This window comes from Hyperolius riggenbachi, chromosome 1 (assembly GCF_040937935.1).
Source record: "Hyperolius riggenbachi isolate aHypRig1 chromosome 1, aHypRig1.pri, whole genome shotgun sequence".
Classification (NCBI taxonomy): Eukaryota; Metazoa; Chordata; class Amphibia; order Anura; family Hyperoliidae; genus Hyperolius; species Hyperolius riggenbachi.
The window spans coordinates 184,837,653-184,844,651 of NC_090646.1; positions in this window are offsets into that span (position 1 = coordinate 184,837,653).

Consider the following 6,999-nt stretch of genomic DNA (forward strand, 5'->3'; position numbering starts at 1 on the left):
TTAACTACACCCTTGCTGATGCCTAACCATAAATCTTCCACCTCCATGTCTAACCTTAAGATCCCCCAAGGCCTAACCTTAACGACACCCTTGCTGATGCCTAACCCTAAATCTTCCCCCTCCATGCCTAACCTTAAGAACCCTCAGGCCTAACTTTAACTACCCCCTTTTCCACAATTCCAACAAGTAAAAAATGAAAAATTTAGGCCGCCGCGCATATGTGCCTATAGGAAATATAGTTAAAAGTGTGAAATTTGGTTGCCCGAGGCAACTGATAAATGGGCGCCAAATTTCACACTTTCATAGATATGTTCTATGGGCACCTATGCAGCACCCAACCTTCTACCGCTAACAGGTGCCCCCAAATATTCTGCTTCGGATTTATTCATATCATTTGTCTATTAAAGCATATGGCTTTTGCAGCCTCCCTGGGAGCCTTCAAATGTACAAATGTTAAGCCTGGTGGTTTATATTTTTGCAAAAAAAGAGGTCCACAGAATGTAAAAATCACTTCTAGCAAAAATCTTTATACATCAGTGCTCTGGCTCCCCACATACACTGCAATCTGTAAACAATGCATAGTCCTCCATATTGAAAGATCTATTTAGTACAGAAGATGTTTCAGTGCTTATTGTCCACCATCCACTGCAGAGATTTCTTCAGTGAACCTCTCATTACTCACTATTGCTGTGTTGCTGAATTGTCTCCTTGTAGACCCAGTTGTTGGCAGATAGTCAGAATATTGACACAGAAAACAGGTGCTGTGTTTAGAAGTACCTGTGAAAGTAACAGGAGACTTATTGACAAACTGCAGGTCTGGACTATGTTGCACTGTCCCCTTCCACTAACTGAAGGTCTGGACTATGATGCACCGGCCTCTTTTTCACATATTATTGTAAACTTCTCTGGAGAAGCACAATTTCATGCTTTTCCTCAAACATACAACTCAACTCCCACATCTCACTCTCTTTCTGTCTTACAGAGCGCACTTTCTCTTATGGGTATCCAGTAGAAGGTTTTGGCAAACTCTACAACAGGTTAGCCTTAAAAAAAGTCAGTGTCTCGGCTAGATAAACAAAGCTAATACATGATACATCTCCCACTACCGCCAGCCCACAAAAAATAGTAGAAACAGCTCAATGACATGGCAGACATGGTACAGCATATTTCATAAACATACATACATCACCATAGCTGTATTGCAGGTTTGACACATAAGGTAGACTAGACCTTTAATGGCCTTGTCCATGAAATACATATCCTGGTCCTGGATCATATTCTGAGCAAGAAATGTCTTGTGCTCCAATTTATACAGTTTTCATGAGCTCTTATATCCCAGACCAGAGGACCCTTGTAACTCCCTACAGGGAAAGTTAGTGATTAAATGTGCATAAGTAGTATAGTTGAAGTTCACCCTTAAAAACATACGTAGTTCACTCACCAAAGCAGCAGTCCTTAGTTTACACAAATGTCTACACTAGTTAGAAGGAGCGATTTGGAGCATAAAGTGTTGTCATTCTTTAAGAGACTCAGTAACAAAAATGTCAGCCCTATTTCTTCTATCCTATAAGTTCCTATACCTGTTCTAATGTGGTCTGGCTTACTGCAGCCTTTCCTAGTTGCACAGTGGCTGTATTATCTCTGTTATATAATGAATCTTCTTTCCTTTGCCGGCTTTGTCGGCTCAGGCAGGAATGTGTTGCTCTGCTGTGATAGGTAGAAGTTATACACACCCTCTCCATGCTCCCTCCAGGCTCTGTATGAGTCACAGACTGAGCTTCTCTCAGCCTATCACATGCTGGTTAGCAGCCATGTTTTTTGTTTGTAAACACTACCTAAAACTGCCAAGTACAAGCCAGGATTGCAGCAGGGAGTGGCAGAAACAGCAAAGAGGGGCCTAGGAGAACATAATGAATAGAATGGTATGCTTTTTACTGTAAGAATTTTAGAGTACAGATTCTCTTTAATGTTCAGTGATTTTGCTTCAAGTGCCTTTTTAAGTGTGGGACTTTGTGATCTTTGTGTTGTTTTGACTCATATGAACAGTTTTGCAAGTGCTGTTTATAAGGTTAATTGGTTGGGTTGTTATTATGTAACACCTGCAGGTAGGGTTAGAAGACACCCTGTAGACAATAGATGTATTTGGGCATTAGGAATCTAGATAATATTGGTCAGAGTCCTGTTGTAGCAGCGGGCTAGCAAAAAAGGGCGCACAGGGATAGTGGACAAAAAGGGCGCCGACATAGACTGCAATGCAAAATATCGGCTATTCGGCGCCCGACAGGAAAAAAGGGCGCCCGAGAAATAGCGTTTTACAGGGATCGTGTTAACAAAAGGCTCCGTTTACAGGATAAAGTTTATAACAAATATCGTTTACAAGTTCGTTTTGACTTTGTATTATACTTATTTTTTCGTTTGTAAATTTCGCTTATATGAGTTTTAACTAGTTTTTTTCGTTTTAAAATTACGCTTACAAACCTATTACAACTAAAATTTCGTTTACACTTCTTTTTGCATTTAAAATTCATTTTCATATGTATAATGCTTAAATAACGTTTCTCAACCTGATTGTATTAGAAATACATCGCTTTTGGTATTAACTTTGTTTTTACATTTATAATGCGTTGATTATAGTTACTAAAATATCGCTTTAAATATTACTGTTATTTTAAGATTTCTAATGCATAAGTGATTTTAAGGTTATCTATTGTATTGTATGTGTATATATATTATATATACCTTTTTCTACTTCTAATATTATTAATGTATACGTGATTTTAAGGCTACCTATTCCATGACAAATATATAAATTATTTTATTCATGTTATTTGGAGTGAAGTATTTTAAGGATTAAATATATTATTGTTTATATGTGTTTAGCGTGTTTGTACAGTGGGGATGGTTAGGTTTAGGCATTACTAGGGGGTCTAGGGGTTAGGGATAGGTACAGGGAGGGTTAGGTATAGTTACAGTGCAATATACACACCAACAGGGGGGTGGTTAGTTTTAGGCACCACCAGGGGGGTCTTAGGTTTAGGCACCAATAGGGGGGTCTTAGGTTTAGGCACCACCAGGGGGGTCTTAGGTTTAGGCACCAACCGGGGGGTCTTAGGTTTAGGCACCACCAGGGGGGTCTTAGGTTTAGGCACCAACAGGGGGGTCTTAGGTTTAGGCACCAACAGGGGGGTCTTAGGTTTAGGCACCACCAGGGGGGTCTTAGGTTTAGGCACCAACAGGGGGGTCTAGGGGTTAGGGATAGGTACAGGGAGGGTTAGGTATACTTACAGTGCAATATACACCACCAGGGGGATGGTTAGGTTTAGGCACCACCAGGGGGGTGGTTAGTTTTAGGCACCACCAGGGGAGTCTTAGGTTTAGGCACCACCAGGGGGGTCTAGGGGTTAGGGATAGGTACATGGAGGGCTCTGTGTGAGAGTAAGGTTAGGTATAGTTATAGTACAATATATGTCATATATACAATTTATTAAATTATGTGTATTTACACAAAAGGGGGGTCTAGGTGAGAGGGATAGGGATAAGGAGATATATCTGTGACCCTAAAGTTAGGTATAATTGTAGTAAAATACCTGTAAAACCTACCATTCTAATACTATGCTTAATACACGTGTAAATAGCGTTTTTTTTCTATAGACGCTATTTGACTTTTTATTTCAGAATTCGTTTACTGTTATAGACGGTATTTTGCCATTTAATTTCCGTTTATTTCACCTATTTAGCACTAAATTATCGTTTATAACATATTAAACGAAAATATGGTTTTGCATTCAAACGTACAATTTCGGCTACACCCCGCGCCCTTTTTTCCACGCGCCCTTTTTTGATAGACGCGTTGTAGCAGATGTTTAGTTGTTATAACTGCTGTAACTGAACACTTATTTGCTCAGTAGCCTTACATATACAGCTAAAAGATAAATACTGTAACATCTTTTATGTAATATGTATTAAATATATTTAATATGAAAACATGCTTTTAAGTGAAAATTGCATTGTAAGCAGCAGTTTACCTGCTGCAGCACTATGGCTAATAGATTTGGGCATAGATATAATGTTTTATATAATATACTGTTTAGAATGTTTTAATTTTTTATATAATATTCTGATTTACCAACTTGAGTTGTCATAATCTTAATTTCTATGTTCTCCTGAACCATAACAATGCCAAGATACAGTATGGGATTCCCTGCATGCATGCTCCTGTGAAGTTGTGCCTTACCTGTCTTACAGTAATATAGACAGGTTGAGACAAGGCAAGGGCAGTGGCATGTGCATCGATCCCAAAGCATTTGACTGCTTGACTGCAAAAGGGCCCTGATTCATTAAACAGCATTAATATTGCTGTGCGTAGGTAGCACACATCCATTTTACCAGTACTAAGGCAGAGGGACCACCGCTCGTTAACCCATTAGTGCCGCGCATGTAGCCCCAAAACATACACATTATCCCTGCAATGTGCATGGCACTTTCATACCACTGTTAGGTGAATTAGGGCCATAGTGGCAACTGGCAAATTAGGTGCCAGGGAAATTTGGGTGCCCCCATGGACACTCATATTAAATTAGGGAAATACTGACTATTGCTGGAAATTTAGGGGCGGGACACCTGATAAAAATACTTTAAAATAGCTTGGAGTAGTAAAACTGCAGTTTCAAGCATGCTAGGAACAGTTGTTCACTGGATTTTGGCTGCAATATAGCCAAACTCCAGTGTATATTAACGTTGGTAGAGTACCACTACTATTTAGCAGAATTCTTTAGGAATTGTGGGAGGAATGCTGGGAGCAGTAGTTTACTGGCGTTTGGCTACACTGTAACTGAACTCCGATGTAAAATAAAGGCTGGTGAAGGTCGGATAGAGTTAAGGATAGGTGGGAGGAGGCTAGTGTTAGGAGTGGGCGGGTTAGAGTTACGAGTAGATGGGGGAAGGTTAGTGTTAGGAGTAGGTGGGGAGGTTGGAGTTATGCATATATAGGGGACGGTTCATGTGAGAGTTAAGGTGTGGAGGGTAATGGTAGAAAATCGGTAAAATTACATATATATATATATATATATATATATATATATATATATATATATATATATATAAATATATATATATATATATACACATATATACAATATACTATTGCAGATAGCAGATTATTGATAAAATTACCATTATTGTACTATATTTTCAAGTAAGACCGGCACCACTCAAAAGGAATAGTATCTGTAGCTCTTTAATCAAACAAACATGGCTTTAGCAAGACAGATGCTGTTTCGGGCGTAGCCCTTTATCAAATTGCAATAGCCTCAATACAACACCACACCATGTGTCCTTAAATATCCCGCCCCCACTAAAAACACCAATCGGTGTCCTGCTGGGCGTGGTGTGAAGCGGCGGACCTGATGGGGAACAAGTAAAATAATATGTAAATCACAAAGACGAGACATCAGCACCAATCACCTGTCACCCGTAGTCCTATGGCAGAAGACCAACAGCGCGTAGAATCCACGTCCCGCACCTCGCCATCTCACTCCAACAACGTCATGGGCTCTCCTCCCCACGCGCCGCCCCCACCAACCAGCGGCGACACATGGGAGGCAGTGCCCGCACGCATACGTGGAGCGCACCATTGCGCTCCATCAGGAGCCCGAACTTCCGGTAAAGACAGATGTGACGTCGCCGCAGCTCGCCGAATCCGCCTGTCACCAAGCAACCAGTCTGCATGTACACAATCGAGTTCAGCAGTGCAACGCAGCATGTCCGCCCGCTCCAGAGCCGGGGAAGCGCCAATTAAATGCCAAAAAAAATGCCAAATAAAGGCCAAGGTATGCAGACAAAAGTCTGGCTGCTAGTCTAACACTGCAGACACAAGACTTGTCGCACAATCAGCATGCCTATGATGCTACTAACCCACGTCTGGACCGGGAGAACAAGCCAAATAATAAAAAAATACAAAAATATAAAAATAAAAAATGACAAAAATTGCAGGAATATACACATTGCCGCAGACAGGTGAACGGATCATTGTCCCACCTTACATAAGGATGGTCATACATACCACCCAGAGAGACCCTCCATCAGGACAGCCATACACACCACCCAGGGGAACCTAAAAACACATATGCCTGCAGTGACGCTGTGTCGCGAGTGATTCGCAGGCACTGGAGGATCCTCACTGATGGATCCTCCAGTGCCCGGTCCAGACGTGGGTTAGTAGCGTCATAGGCATGCTGATTGTGCGACAAGTCTTGTGTCTGCAGTGTTAGACTAGCAGCCAGACTTTTGTCTGCATACCTTGGCCTTTATTTGGCATTTTTTTGGCATTTAATTGGCGCTTCCCCGGCTCTGGAGCGGGCGGACATGCTGCGTTGCACTGCTGAACTCGATTGTGTACACGCAGACTGGTTGCTTGGTGACAGGCGGATTTTGCGAGCTGCGGCGACGTCACATCCATCTTTACCGGAAGTTCGGGCTCCTGATGGAGCGCAATGGTGCGCTCCACGTATGCGTGCGGGCACTGCCTCCCATGTGTCGCCACTGATTGGTGGGGGCGGCGCGTGGGGAGGAGAGCCCATGACGTTGTTGGAGTGAGATGGCGAGGTGCGGGATGTGGATTCTACGCGCTGTTGGTCTTCTGCCATAGGACTACGGGTGACAGGTGATTGGTGCTGATGTCTCGTCTTTGTGATTTACATATTATTTTACTTGTTCCCCATCAGGTCCGCCGCTTCACACCACGCCCAGCAGGACACCGATTGGTGTTTTTAGTGGGGGAGGGATATTTAAGGACACATGGTGTGGTGTTGTATTGAGGCTATTGCAATTTGATAAAGGGCTAGGCCCGAAACAGCGTCTGTCTTGCTAAAGCCATGTTTGTTTGATTAAAGAGCTACAAATACTATTCCTTTTGAGTGGTGCCGGTCTTACTTGAAAATGGACTGTTGCAAGTCTCTATTGGCACAGAGGCTTTGACCGAGGCACACTCCAAGTGTAAGC